This window comes from Schistocerca serialis, chromosome 4 (genome assembly GCF_023864345.2).
Source record: "Schistocerca serialis cubense isolate TAMUIC-IGC-003099 chromosome 4, iqSchSeri2.2, whole genome shotgun sequence".
In the NCBI taxonomy this organism is placed as follows: Eukaryota; Metazoa; Arthropoda; class Insecta; order Orthoptera; family Acrididae; genus Schistocerca; species Schistocerca serialis.
This window is the reverse complement of record NC_064641.1, coordinates 243,858,485-243,874,936: the sequence shown is the minus strand read 5'-3', so window position 1 is coordinate 243,874,936 and position 16,452 is coordinate 243,858,485.

The following is a 16,452-nucleotide window of genomic DNA, read 5'->3' as shown; positions in this document are numbered from 1 at the left end:
GTACTCTCCTACAGTCTCTCAACGACGAGACCTTCCCGTACACCACAGAATCATCAGCAATCAGCCGCACATTGCTATCCACCCTATCCAAAAGATCATTTATGTAGATAGAAAACAACAGCGGACCTACCACACTTCCCTGGGGCACTCCAGATGATACCCTCACCTCCGATGAACACTCACCATCGAGGACAACGTACTGGGTTCTATTACTTAAGAAGTCTTCGAACCACTCACATATCTCGGAACCAATCCCATATGCTTGTACCTTAGTTAGGAGTCTGCAGTGGGGCACCGAGTTAAACGCTTTCCGAAAGTCAAGGAATATGGCATCCGTCTGATACCCTTCATCCAAAGAATATTTATCTGGTGGGGATTTCGCTCATTGGTCTCCTTATGTCACTAACGTATGAGCAGCTCATCTGCTATGTATGATTTCGAGCATAATTCAAAAATGCGATAGATGTTTTATTTACTTTGTCTCTTACTTTCAGAAAAATAATTTTACAAAGCATTTGACCGTATTTTGAAAAACTCTTTATTTAACATTTAAATGTATAACAGCCTGAACTGTTAAAGAAACAACACTTTTGGTTATTCATCTAACTTCGAATTAAGTCTATGATACAAGGAATTTAAAATACATTCATTAATATAAAATAAAAGAAATCATACCTATTAATCTCTCACAATGGAAAAAATTTAAAAAATGAAAAAAGCACCGTTCCTGTATTATTATTTGTCCTTCTGCTATAAAATCAAATTTATACATGTTTATGTCTTTTGTCGTAAAAAGAGTCTGTTCTTTGGTAAAACATTGTCAAAGAGCAGCACACACACAGTTAGTTTCGTAGTTTCTTGAAATCTTCTGTCGCAGTCGGTTCACTGCAACATGAAGTTGTGATCATGTTCAGGCAGTAGAGATGTCAGAAACGCCTGTGTTCGAATCGAAGTTGTGCCGATGGCACTAGAAAGAGTCTGCCGTATCTGCAGTTTTGGTGCTAAGAACGTGACGGGAGATAGGCACCACTGCAGCATAGAGTCTCCCTTTAATTTCGTAAGACTGTTGGAGGTCCATGATTCTAGTTCTTACAGTAGGAAGGAATCTTCTTTCTCATGAACCAGTGTACATAGATTCCTTGGACAGAATGTCTACTTCCTCATCTCAGTTTATTCCGTTGTATGCCTTTAGCAGAAACATAGCGGTAGTCTTATTTAGGCGGGAAAGCTCCTGAACTGCTTCTGTAATGTGATGTACTAGATAAGCTTTGCTGTTGTTAACCTTGTAGCATTTTAGCAGCATCTGTGCTGAGTGTGAATCTGATAAAATAAAAATTATTTTTTCCTGAACTTCTTTTGCGTATTTAATTCTCTCTAAAATTGGTATAGGTTGTGTAGAGAGTATGGACACTACTTCAGGGAGCTTGAATTTAGTCTCTCAGTTAGTTTTGGCATTTACGATTGTACTTCTTGCTCCTACTTCTTGTTTAATCCCAACTGCGTTCTTTAGGATGGTTTTACTGCTAACTGTCAGCAAACACTCTCAAGTTGATTGTACGTCAGTTGAATGGAAGGTGCATTTCAATGATCAGCTTTGCAAAGATGTCAGCATCCGGGGCAGTGGAGACGTATTCACGCAAAGGCGAAGCATCAAAATAAAAATCTGCTAAGGAAGCAATGAGACAAACAGAAATGATACTTTGAATTCAAAGACAAGAATTATACTGCACTCACCTCGATACACGATGATCCCCTGGTCATTACAAGCGGAGGGAGATGGTTTATTAGCTGAATGTATGATCACCACGGTCGGCAACGCATGCTCTGCAAGATGTTCCCATGCTAGCCACGTGATTGGTACGTTCTTCTGGTAGTGCATTTCACTCCTCCACCAGCGCATTTAACGACTACGTGTGGGCGTACGGCAGTACGACTTCTCAGCGTGTCGCACACGTTCTCGATGGGATTTAAGTCAGGGCAACGGACAGGCCAGACCATTCGCCGAAAATTCTCTCGTTCCTAAAGCCCCACCACCTGCGGAATTCGATGCGGTCGCCGATTGTGATCCACGAAGATGAAATCAGGGCTGAATGCGCCCATGAAAAGCCGCATGGGGATGGAGTGAGGTCTCACGATCATTTTGACTGGTGACTGCTCCGTGTTCGAAGACTTACGTCCATGCAGTATTACGTCTCTCCCCACCATTACACCTGGAGCGACAAAACGATCATGTTCGACAATGTTTCTGGATGCATTACGTGCTGAAGCTTACGGGCGCTAAATGGCGTGGTTATCAACGGCATTACGTGTAACCATCTTTCGTCATCCGACAGTACGTCCAGCATTGCGATATTGCGCTCCTTCTTCTTGTGTGTCCTTTCAGAGCTGCATTCGGTTCAAAAATGGTTCAAATGGCTCCAAGCACTATGGGGTTTAACATCTGAGGTCATCAGTCTCCTAGACTTAGAAATACTTAAATCTAACTAATCTAACGATATCACAAGCATCCACGCCCGAGGCCGGATTCGAACCTGCGACCGTAGAAGCAGCGCGGTTCCGGACTGAAGCTCCTAGAACCGCTCGGCCACAGCGGCCGGCCTGCATTCGGTCCAGACTTCGTTTTTATGGATGACAACTCGCGACCGCATCGAACAGCTTAGGTGTAGGAGCTCTTAGAATGAGAGGATATTCGGTGAATGGACTGGCATAAATCTTCCCCGACTTAAGTCCCATCGATCACATATGAGATGCGTTGGGAAGATGCGTTACAGCACGTCCACCTGCACCAACGACCCTCTAGCAGTTGTCAACAACATTGGAGGAGGAATGGAACGTCCTACCACAAGAACTCCTTACCAACATTGTGTCCATGATGACGTACGTTGCAGAGCGCGCACTGTCGTCCATGATGATCACACTTATCCTATAAAGAGCCACGTTATACGTTTTTGAATGACCAGGGGACCATCGTGAATCGCGGTGCCTTAGTGTAATTATTGTCTTCAAATAAAAGTGTCATTTCTGTTCCTCTCACTGTGTATTTATTTCAGATACCTTCTGTACTATACTGTAGCAGTTCTTTCTATGTATGATCCAAGTTTCATCGAGGCATGTTACTTGGCAGTGACACGTCATTCATTCTCAGGTTTTGCACACAAGTGCTTAGGGCACAGTGGCGATAGGCCACAGTCTCACCGATGCAGATTTCCGGCACATGCTGGCAGATATTTCTCCTTCTTTCAAGATTTACAACCCGACCTTCTCAAAAACAACAAGCTTCCAAATGAGATCTCTGATTCAGAAATCCGTTGTCTAACCTCTCTGCATCTACAAAATGCAGATGACATTACATCTATCTACGCTGCACAATTCCACAGAAATAGGAATCATTTGTATACCCAGACATGTATAACACGTCATACCAATTCTTTGTTACACGACTCCTTCAGCCTTTTTCAGCTTTAATGATCAGTAGTGTAACTTAATTCTCAAGAAAGAGAATAACAAAGGCGCTAATAACTACCGTGGCAATCCTGTCGCCAACTTTGATTTGAAATTAACAAATTTTGTTCGTAGAAAATCCCGTTCTACTCGTGGTCACAGTTCGCTGTAGAACCGATGTTTCAGACATGATCGCTATGGGTACTTGCTTCCTTCAGACAACCAAACTACAGCTTTTCTCAGTAGCTAAACGAATAGTTCTAATCGTGTGACTTCCCTGTAGATCTGTGATGAATGACGGTCTTCGGCAGGCTCATTTGCCTTTGCACTTTAGACATGGTTGCTAACTTCTTTTATATTTGAGCAGATGATGGCTACCAATCTGTTAGGCCTTTGTCAGTCACACCACCTTTGTCTTTAGTAAATCTCATTCTCCTCCAGTTCCAAAGAGCTTGATCCAATGTGTGTGGGTGGACTTCATCTTGGGTGGAGACACCTAGTAACCTAAGGACAGAAGGAACCAATTTTCGCCCTTAATTTATCTGATATTCACCTGCTAATAATGTTGCCATGGACACTGGAATCTAACCCCCCTCCACGTTAAGCGTTTGCGCACTGAATATCTTTTAGTCTTAATAACAGTACACAGACAATTTTCAATAATCTAGACAGGCATTCTCTCAGAAACAGAGAATGGCTGCTGAACAGCTAATCAGATTATATGTTTACAGCTTTTGTTGTTGTTGTATAACGCAGATGCCAAAAACGCTCCTTTGTAAAAGAATTTCAGAATAATTCTTAGTGTGACAATATCTGGTAACTGTAACCTTTGAATCGATAATCTTGTCGTCAGGCTTGTTCATTCCGCATTACTATAGATCTTGCAAGCAAATCAAGGAAAATGTCTCTGCCTCTCACCATCTTCGTGTTTTCAGGTGGCAGTAGTTCTCTTGTACAGACTTACTTTATTTTTCCTTTCCGCAGCTGTCAATTTTTCGGCCCAGTACTGGGCTAAGTCAAAAGCTTCAGGCTTGTTTAGCCAGAGGCCATCTAGGAAGCAACATGCAAGACAGTTTCGGCATGCTAGAAGATGTTCCATGATTTGCAGCTGTCCACAGTCGCACGTACTGTAATCATGTCGTATTAGGCCCAATTTATCAGATTGATTTCTGATACTTTTTAGCATTTTCCATGACTTTTAGTTTAATTCAACGTAACTTGGTGGATGTTCTGAAACAGAGTAACCGGCAGGTGGCTCATTGGTTACACGTCTCGGTCACCTCTTGTTCGCATTGACGGCACTTTGAACAGTGGACGTTACATTTGAGATGTGTTACGACCCGTGGCTTTACCCTTCATTCGATCCCTGCGAAACCCTACATTTCAGCAGGATAGTGCACGACCGCATGTTGCAGGTCCTCTACGGGCCTTCCTGGATACAGAAAATGTTCGACTGCTGCCCTGGCTAACACATTCTCCAGATCTCTCACCTACTGAAAACGTCTGGTCAATGGTGGCCGAGCAACTGGCTCGTCACAATACGCCAGTCACTACTCTTAATGAACTGTGGTATCGCGTTGAAGCGGCATGGGCAGCTGTACCTGTGCACGCCATCCAACCTCTGTTTGACTCAATGCCCAGTCGTATCAAGGCCGTTATTACGTCCAGAGGTGGTTGTTCTGGGTACTGATTTCTCAGGATCTATGCACCCAAATTGCGTGAAAATGTAATCACATGTCATTTCTAGTATAATATATTTGTCCATTGAATACCCGTTTATCATCTGCATTTCTTCTTGGTGTAGCAATTTTAATGGCCAGTAATATAAAACTTCGTCTCTCGTTTTTCTGTCTTCAACTACCACACCAGACTGGTCAACAAAGGACTGAATAGAAGCCTGCTAATCGATTTTACATAACACCAGAATTTCCTCGGGTTCTTCGCCAGATCTTTTGCTAAGGTGTGACGGTAGTAGTTGTTGTATGCGTCGCGCACAGATCTTTTCACAGACGCCAGAATCACTACTAACCTACTTCGCTTGTCGTCATTTGCGCGTTCCCTTTTGAACCGACAGTGCAACACCCTCTGCTTTCTCAGAATCCACCGAATTTCGTTATTAAACCATGGTGGGTCTTTTCCATTCTTCATCCACTTACTAGGCACATAACCTCCAGACCACGATTTACAATCTGCTTAAACTTTGCCCACAATTCCTCTACATGCATCTTACTGGAACCAAGTGATATCAAGTCACTAAGTGAGATGCTAACAACTGCTTATCTGCTCTGTCTAGCAGAAATACTCTCCTAGCCTTCTTGATTGGTTTATTAACCATCGTAATTATAATTGCTGTAATGACATCATTATCGCTAATCCCCGATTCTTTATCGACATTTTCGACCGAGCGAGGTGTCGCAGTGGTTAGCACACTGGACTCGCATTAGGGAGGACGACGGACCAAACACGCGTCCGGCCATCCAGATTTATGTTTTCCACGATTTACCTAAATCACTTCAGCCAAATACCGGGATGGTTCCTTTCAAATGGCACGGCCGGCATCCTTCCCCACCGTTCCCTAATCCGAGCTTGTGCTCCGTCTCTGGTGACTTCGTTGTCGAGGGTACGTTAAACACTAATGTCCTCCTCCCTCCTGACATTTTCTATAAGGTCCGGCCTATTTGTAGCTACAAGGTGTCTAAGACATTTCCATTGTATGTGGGTTGCCGAGCTAGCTGCTCAAGACAGTTTTCAGAATTTGCCTGACCATCTATCTGTACGTCCCGCAATGAATCCATAGACATCCGAGTCTATACTCGGTAGGTTAGAGTCACCTCCAGCCAGTATTGCATGATCTGGGTATTTACGCGCTATTGACCGTAGAGTTTATTTGAATGACCGTAGGACTGTCACAGCGGAATCGGGTGGCCGGTGAAAACCTCCGACAACTAACTTTGTATCACCTCCACCTGTTATACACGACCAGATAACTTAATTGTCACAGTCAAATTCGATCTCAATAGAGGCAATATTTTTGTCAGCTGCAGTAAACGCTCCCCTCCTATGGCTTCTATCTATCTTCCCGAAATAAGTTCCACGATTCGCTAAATACCTCAGAGCTTTCCACTTTGCGTTTCAGCCAACCCTCGGTTCCAAGAACAATTTGCGCCCTTGATCTTTCCTGGAGGGCAGTTAATTCGGGAACTTTATTACGAATACTTCGACAGCTTACTGATAATGTTATGATAGTCGAAATGTCTTTATATTGAACGCCGTTTGACTTCCCTTGCTGCCTATCAACTTGGGAGTGTTCATCAGAATACTTCAAACTACAGCGTAGCCTAAAATACCCTCATGTGCACTCCACAAGTACTCTGCTACTCGAGTAGCTGCTTCCTTTACGTGGTGCACCTCTGATCTACCAAGAGGAGTTCGATTCCACATTTGCTGAATGAAAGTTTCCGTCCTTGCAAATTGGCAAACGGGAACCATTGGCGTCGTTCTGGTAAAAGGCTGTCTCATTTACTGAGTGTCAACATCTTCTCAATCAGCTCCTTAGCGTGATTAGCGAACATTGCCACATGTCTTTTGCAATCAGATTGATTGCACTACCCTTGTCGTTGCATTTCTCTTTTGACGCTTATTCCATGAAGTCTTTCTACTTCATTTTTCGTTGCTTCAACACTTGCGTTTTAACTTAGAAGACGTTAACCATTTTGCGTTTCTTTGTGTCTTACTTTATTCCGTCTGTCATGCGGGCTTAATCAATGACCTGTTTATATAAACACCGACGAAAACAGCTAAAATGCAGGCCAGGTCAGAGGCAGAGTGGAAACACGAAGCGCTGAGAACAGATTACTGGAATCCGGGTTGACATCTCCAGTTGCAGTGCTTCGTTTACCGCTGTCACCATACCACAGACAAAAGCTATTTGCATGATGCAGAGCGAGACTCGGCTCGGACATAGGGTTGCATTCTGTGTTGTTCAGCGATAAGTCGCGAGTATCTTTGTGGCGATCAGACGATGCCAACGTGTCCGTAGGCAACATGGTGCAATGTCACACACAATTGGATACTGAATGCTGGTCATTGAGTAGCAAGTCTTGTAAACACTGTTGTCACTCCCTTCTTGACCTGGGTACCAAATGGCATATCTCAACCCATATAATGCAAGACCCAACACTATTGATCACACGACAAGCGCCGGCTGGTGTGGCCGAGCGGTTCAAGGTGCTTCAGTCTGGAACCGCGCGACCGCTACGGTCGCAGGTTCAAATCCTGCCTCGGGCATGGATGTGTGTGACGTCCTTAGGTTAGTTAGGTTTAAGTAGTTCTAAGTTCTAGGGGACTGATGACCTCAGATGTTAAGTCCCATAGTGCTCGTGCCATTTGAACCACACGACCAACGCCTTGAGGATTGTACAGATCCTTGAGTGGTCAGCTGAGTCCCCTGCCATCCAGGAATGCGATGGGAAGCCTCAAGCCTGCCTCAAGCCAGCCTGAAGCCTGCAATCTTCATGAAATGACACAGCACATGTATCATGTAACAGGCATGGCAAAAATTTCCTGAAGTTGACATTTGGAAGCTGCTTCTTTCATGCCACAATGGATATACGCTTTTGTGCCGTGTCCTGGCGTTCAAGATCTGTGTAGTCAATATGTAACATGGTTCAAAGACCCGATACGCAATGTCATTGCACCTAGTATCACAAAACGTCTTAACCAGTGTGACACCTTTACCAGTCGTTTACATCACGTTTACTCCATTTCATAATGTTAGAAAAAATAACAATCAAACGAGACTGCCTCTATTGACTGTACCAAACGTAAATAAAAAAATGATTACAAACTTGGCTTCACGAATTGTTCGTGTTTCCTCGAATGCGTAAAGGAAAGTGAAACATTTAAGAGGATGCTCATACCACAAATTAATACACGTGTTTATTATGTAAAAAGCACTGAACTGTTTTTACAAGCTGAATAATTTATCTTTGCGAAAACATAAAAGAAGCGCACCTTCTCTACTGTAGGCCTGCAACCTAATCTTTTTTCGTAAATTATATGTAGCCAGCTTTGTCCAGCCTCTATTTAATCAATGTCTATGATTCGATGTTGTTTTCCTGCTTTGATTCCAAGTGTCTTTTCTTTATACTGTGAGGGCAGAAGGCACGGCTGCTGGTCGCATTTCGGCGGACTTACAATTTCAAGAGAATTTGTTTAAGAACGGAAAATTAGTGAACTTCCGTTCTATATCTTCCATTCCCCTAATCTAAAAAAAAAAAAAAAGTGTTCAAATGTGTGTGAATTCCTAAGGTGCCAAAATGCTGAGGTCATCGGTCCCTAGGCTTACACACTACTTAAACTAACTTATGCTAAGAACAATACACACACCCATGCCCGAGGGAGGACTCGAACCTCCGGCGGGAAGAGCCGCGCAGTCCGTGACATGATGCCTCGAAACGCGTGGCCGTCCACGCGGCCTCTAATAACAAAATGAGCGAAATAATCAATTGTTATAGCTCTTGAGTCCAGTTCGGGGGAAGTGGGGCTTAAATTCGTAATCACGCATTCTCGTTAAAGCTTTCCATAGCTAATCTAGTGCAGACGTGAGTGTGTTCCCTCGTGCAAGACTATGTCCGATATCTTTCTGTACCCCTGTGCAATACACAATCCGACAGCGATGAGGTGTTGCTGTGTGCAAACAAAATTCAATCCATGACCGGAACGTAGCTACCTTAAACAGCTGGATGCTGGTATTACAATGCCAGCAGGGGCTTGTCGCTCAAGCCTAGTGCTGAAGGTGCTGAGTCCACATTGCCCGTTTGACATCATCCGTTCATGGTAAGCCAAAGACACAGGGCACTATTTATCCCATTACCACTGGGACAGATCGAATGCAATGAGGCCGTTTGGAATCCATGCGATGGAGAGCTCTGAGATATTACAAGTGAATGGATTTAAGTTCCAAAGCCAGGGGATCCTCTGGCTACTACAGAGGTCCAGGTTAATTTTAGACTTAAAGGTGGTGCAAGAAGAATTATAAATCAGACTACTCTTTTAAAGCTAAATTTTGTGAGATTTTATATCGCTACCCGGATTTTATTTAATGTTTACACTAATGATGCGAAGCAGAGTGACTTCATTGGCAAGTCAGTCATTTTCCCCGAACGTACCCTCAGCATAGGACTTACAGACGAATTACTAAGCGGAATTGTTTGGTACTCTGAGGGTGCTGGAGGAGATGAGACTACATCATGGTAATTATCTGATTCTCAAGTGTCCTTCTTGCTGTTGGACAGATGTATCAAGCGGATAGGTAGATCCAAGAAGCTCTTCTTCTCATGCAAATGCGGAAGAAGGAAATTTGCCTGGTTCTGGGGCACATAGGGATCCGGGGAAATGAATTTGCCGATGCTTCTACCAAGGAAGTTTGCTCTCTCCAAACTCATGTTCACTGTGCAATTCCCCTGCAGGCAGTCACCACATACGTGGTGGGGAACGTCAATGGCTGCAAGTGAGGAGCAATATGCTGCGGCCTATGAATCCTACAGTGCGATCGTGACTTACTCCTTCCGACGGCGACGAGATGAAGAAATGGCCCTGAGGAGGCTATAAGTGGGACAGTGTCCAGGGACACACGTGTTTCTATTACAGAGGGAGTTCCCATCTGTGTGTCAAAGATGCAGAACGTAGGTGTCGATACAAAAACGAGTACATTTTATTGGATGAACTGACGGCAGATCTGTGTTCCCCACAGGACCTGTCCTCTATTTTAAAGGACGATGAGACGAGTGTGTTACTGCTTTTAGGACTTTTGTGTTGTCAGGGCTCTTTCCCGGAGTGTTGGCTGTGGGATGTTACTGTGTTGCAGAGTACCTTAGTCACCTATTATTTCTAAGTAGTTACCCAGCCACAGTTTTTTGGCACCTTGTAAATGTATGTATCCTCATCTTCTACAACTGGTTTTATCCACAGTTATTGTGCCGTGTTTTTTTATTTGCATATTATGGATTGTCTTCTATGATCCACCATCTGTCAATGTTGTATTTTAAAGAGGTGTTTCTAGTGCTTTGTTTGTTCTTACAGTTTGTTTTAAGTATTGGCTGTGGGATATTGGTGTGTTGCAGAGTGCCTGCGTCATCTATCATTTCTAAGCAGCAACCCATCCACAATTTTCTGGCCCCTTATAAATATGTGTCCTCTTCTCCTACAATTGATTTTATATACAGTTATTGTGCTGTGTTTTTTACTTGCATATTACGGATAGTCTTCTGTGATCTTCCGTATGTCAAATTGTCTTTTAAAGAGTTGTGTCTTGCGCTTTGTTTGTTCTTCCAGCTTGTTGTAGAATTTATTGTTATTCTGATAGATTTTAACCAATCTCGACTCTATTTATTTCATGCGAGGGTGCTGATGACTTCGTTGTTTATCACCTTTTTTCTGAGTTTCAGTCTTCTGACTGGTTCCATGCGACCCACCACGAATTCCTCTCCTGCGCTAACCTCTTCATCCCAGAGTAGCACTTGAACTTACGTCCTGAAGTATTTGATGGCTGTACAGTCAGTTCCACAAGAAAGTGTACCCATTAATTTTAAATGTGACATCTCTGGTAGTGGTTTCGAATCTGTAATTAATGCACTTTTGCAGAGCGCTAGATAAACAGTCTGAGAGTTGAATTTTTTTGTCGGTTGCAGTTTAAAATGAGTGCAAAATATCTGAAGCGTCACGAGGCAGTGTTCCTTGTAAATCATCCAAACAGACCAAAGCTTTCATATGGAGGCGCTACTAAAATTCTTAGAAAGTCAAAGACATTCGTTGTGAATTGGGCAAACGATTTTTAGAAGTTGGAAAGGTGCATGATTTACCGGAGAGACGTCTGGGGCGCCAAGCTACAATCGATAATGATGGTAATTGGATTAACTAGTAGGTAAATGTGCAATTAGCAGTAACATGTATTTCACTGTAAACATATATTTATTATAGTTTCATTTATTTCATACAGATAACGGCGTACACTCTTGTGGAACTGACTGTATTCAAATCTCTGTCTTGCCCTACACTTCTTACCCTCTACAGTCCCATCTAGTACCACGGAGGTTATCCCCTGTTACCTTAACATATGACCTACCATCCTGTCTCTTCTCCAGTTTTATGTTCTTTCCTTCGCCAATTCTACAAAGAACCACCTGTTTCCTTATTCCATTAGTCTACCTAATTTTCAATATTCTTCTGTTGTCCCACATCTCAAACTCTTCGAGTCTTTTATGTTCCGATTTTCCATTACCATATAATGCTGTGCTCCAAACGTACGATATCAGAAATTCCTTAAGACCCTTGTTACGCCAGTAGCTTCTCCTGACCAGGAATGCACTCTTTGCCTGCTTTGTGTCCTCACTGCTTCGTCAGTCATGGGTCATTTTGCTTTCAAGGCACCATACTTCCTTAACTCCGTCTACCTCGGGATCCCCAACTTTGATGTTAAGTTTCCCGCTGTCCTCATTTCTGCTACATCTCATTACCGCAGATGGCAGAATAGCACAGGTTGATTCCATCTAATGGAACATACGAATTGTGTTCAGCCATGTGTACCCACCCCAGCATGCCTTTCGTTTTGCCGCGTAGCCACTCACCATCTGAAACGCTCTCAATCTTATTCTTATGTCACTTAGCTTTGGAAAAGAAAATAAGGGTCAAGTCGACCTCTCGTCAATAGTATAGTGTAACAGAAATAGGTAACCCTAGCTTTCTTGACGCCTCAGCTTGTATGCACGGAAATTCTTACCCTAACAGAACCTCTTTACAAAAATAACATCGAATGCACTCTCCCCAACGATCCTAAAACGTTACCCTTCCTGCTCTCAACATACGCAAATGTTCTCACAGCTATGTAGAGGCTCCTATATCCCAGCACTAAATATGTAGCATTATGATTGGCTCTTACAGAGTTTACCCAAAGAAATTACTGATGCCGTCGGTATTGAAGCACCATCCACCTATTCTTTCTAGACCTTTCAGAGGTAAAATTGTTTTGCACAGATCGCTAAATTGCATTGACAGTTAAACCCACAAAGTTGTCTACAGATCATAAAATACATACTAAACTCACAAGAATATTGGAAACCAGGATGATATTTACCACTATAACTACAATTAAATATTACAATTGCTGCTACAGTCTGACACCGATCAATGTACAGTTAATATTCTCTCTTGACGACCTTGCTTCAGTATGTATAGCGTATATAATTTCCCACGCAAAAAACCTCTCTCATACCCTCGCGGTTATCGATGTGCTGAATCTATTTGTCCTTCATGATGGTACACACAGTCATCCTCTCTAGTCATGCCATAACGTAAACCATACTAACTTTACAATACAATATATGCACATTTACACAAACAGTGCAGTTATCTTTTATATCTGTACAGCACCCGAAAAAATTATCGTATGCCTACACTCACATAGGCTATATGTCACGATGCTCCCCAGTCCTAGGAAAGCACCGTCCACCTTTTCTTTCTTTTTACAGACGTGACATTCAGCTGCAATAAACTATTTTACACTGTTCGCCATATTACACTGACAACTAAATCTCGCAAAGAGCAATACATATCGTCAAATACATAAAGACACCTAATTATTTAAACTGTCCTGCCACTCGTGCCAAGAGCTTGAATATTAGTCTGTGAAACCGACCTCCAACTCAACAATATATCAACGAGTACTGTGTCGATGTAGTAAACATACAATTCCTACCCTATGCCATACAAAATCACCCCTTTTACATCAGGAAGCCCTCACTCAATCAAAGTCACGCTCAGAACTGATGGTCAAAGACACACTCGTTTCCCCTCGGTACAAACGCGCTGCTGTTTCTGGTCCATATCTGCCTGCTTGCTTACTTTTCTACACCCATCTCCAGACTCTGGGATTATAAGAGCACACCTATTTTCGCTATAATATTATATGATTTTCACGGTACTTCTCGATATCAAGCACACAGCAGTAGCCCCCCCAATCGCTCACACAACTTAATTCCCAAGATATAGACTGGAAATTATTTCTCTAAGAAAACCAAATTTAGCTAGGTCGAGCATGCTCTAGACCACTGAATAACTAGAAAAAAACAAATGAAAAATGATATTTCCACCCGTGAATACCGATCTCGCTGAGGTAACAGATTCCAAATCATCCCTACAATTTACAAGCCAACTAAGGTCTTTCCCATGTCTAGAAAACAGGCAAACGTGTCTTCCACATGCCAGATGCACATACCACAATCGATCTTCTCTCAACTAAATAAAGGCCCAAAATGTGCAGAAGCAGTCAACCGAACAATTTACATGGGAGGGAATAACAGTCCAGCGCAAACGCACCTCCATACACAATGTTCTCAAATTTCCACTCGATCGCGAAAGCTGCCCATCTTACGAGCACGGTCTCATTTGAACTTCATTCAACAATGAGCGAAGCATTGGAAATACACCATGCTGTCGGCAGTGGCTGTAGAAATATAAATATCACTACCTTTCTTATTACTCTATATACTCTTCCCTTTGATATCACAGCACTCCAAGTCAAATCTATACCCTCCTTACGACTGGACATAGTCATTTCCTTTACACAAACACGTACTTTATAAACCTGATGCTCAACTGTGGACCTATCACGCATCCTCTACTACTAAGTATAATACTTCGTCAATGCATGATTGCCCACCATATCACATAATACTCACCCAAAATCAACTATGTGCGTGCATTTCTCTTAGTTTTCTTCCTGCGAGTGCTACTACCGTGTCTTAGAAAGAGAGGCGTAATTGGCCAGATGCTAGAAAAAAAAGAAAAAAAAAACTCGATCGAAACTACTGCATGTTACTGTCACAAGCGATCTTAATTCTGCAGGTGCACAAAAGTATCAGTGTTAAAAGCTATACACCCTTTACTAATCGAGGTGTGACATTATCTCTGAATGAGGCTGTTTTTTCAAGACAAATACCATGAAAGTGATCATAGGAATGTGTATTATCAGCCCACGATGCAACCTAGTAATAAAATTACCGCATTTGAAAGTCAATCGGCTATGGAACGTGGTATGTAAGTGGTATTTGCGACTCCCTCACACAGACCAAGCTAGATAATTCTATAGTATTTGTAGTACATTCTGTCTCAAGACCATATGAGAGGTTCAGCGATATATCCACTGAGTTATAGGCGACGACTGATTGAGAAGGAACACAAACAGTAGTAGTAGTAGTAGACGATGTGATCGTGAGAAAATGTGCACTAGCTTCCCTGATCTCTAGTGTCACGCTATTCGCTAGACATGATGTCCGTCATTCGTTTCCGGTCTTTCCATTCAAGCTCATACCTGCATTTGATCCTATTGACAGTTCCTTTAGTTATAACAACCACTACTGAATCATATTCCTGGCACTGTCATATCTCGAAAGTAGTGATCTTTCTCGAACCTAGCTGCTACAGTAAAATTCCAACACAGTTTTAGTCACTCCCTACACATCTTGCAACTCCTCCCTTTTCTACAACTTTCCGCACGTTATCGCTCTGGTTTAAGCCTGAACTGAGCAAACGTCGGAGAAAGACATATCCACCACCTTCTGCAACCCATGTTGAAAAAGGGCGACCTTAGTCAGTGCAACAGGACCTTGTTTTGACCATTCGTCCGCAATGCGCGGAATGTGGTATGTCCACATACTACATACATGACTACAGATCCGTGCCCATTCAAACCAGTCAGCCCAACATGCTATCATCGTTATTCTCTACCCCTTAACAGAGAAACATTACGAACTATAAAAGCTCATCCCATTTAGAAGTCAACTAGGCACTGATGCTGGCGCAATGACGCACAGCTGCGCTGCAGTCCAGCATGGAGAGAGAGATTTTACAATACTCCTTAGAATAGCGCAGCGTGCAGCCATCCAAGCATTCCTAGAGGTATACACACTCCCTCTGCGAATTTACAGCTCAAACTGCTGCTGCTACTGCCTCCTGTGTCTTACCACAGAAACCATAACACACCACACATCTGCTGATTTTTAAATAAAAGACAGTTACAACATAAACAAACTGGACGACTTTTATAGTGTTGGCGTAGGTCTCCAAACTACAGTCTGAAGGTGATTTACAAGCTTTACATTTAGATTCGTCCGTCACACTGACGGAATAGCTGACGACTATGCGTTCCCTTTCGACTGATTCCTCATATTGCATGCATGTACACGATCACTGTTTCGCTGCTAGCAACCCACAGAAGTTGCTGTACATCCACCAAAACTTTTTCCCCAACCAAACGATCCATATCAGTCAATCATTATGTGATAACCAATGCAGGGATGGGATGGAAAAGACACCATCCATGTACTCTAATAATAAACATCACACTTGATAGAGTGAAGAATTTTGCACTAAGTTCAACAGTGGCCAATCATGTGACTGCATGTTTCCCCAATTTCAGTATCATAGCTAAACCGTGCCCTCTCCACTATGCGAGTATCATTGCGAACATGGATCGATGATTGTGCAGTACATCGATTCAGTCTTAATTTTTGAACACATAAATCATCAAAGTATACCAGACAGTGCTCCACATATTTCTAACACCTCGAGCATAGTGTTTAAGTCATCACACTGTCATTGACCAACCAGCCCTGCAGAACAGTTAGCGAATTAATCTGTAACCGACCAGAAGAAGACCGCTACACTCCATGTCTCGTGAATGAACTGAGCTTTCCGAGTCCTAACCCATCCAAGTGCATGAGACTTCTCGAGATGAGACCATGTCGAGGAGCTTAACACTCCTTATCGATGTATAGTAACAGATTTCAAAGTGCCATCATGTAATAGCAGACGGTTAAGAAGAACAAGAAACTACTGATTTTTATACGCGATGGAGCCCCAGACACATGGAGTTCGACGCATTTTTACGTAAATCAACCAAGCTATCAACTCTAAAGTATTGTTCTACAGTCTAGGATCAGCACCTGGAAGGTA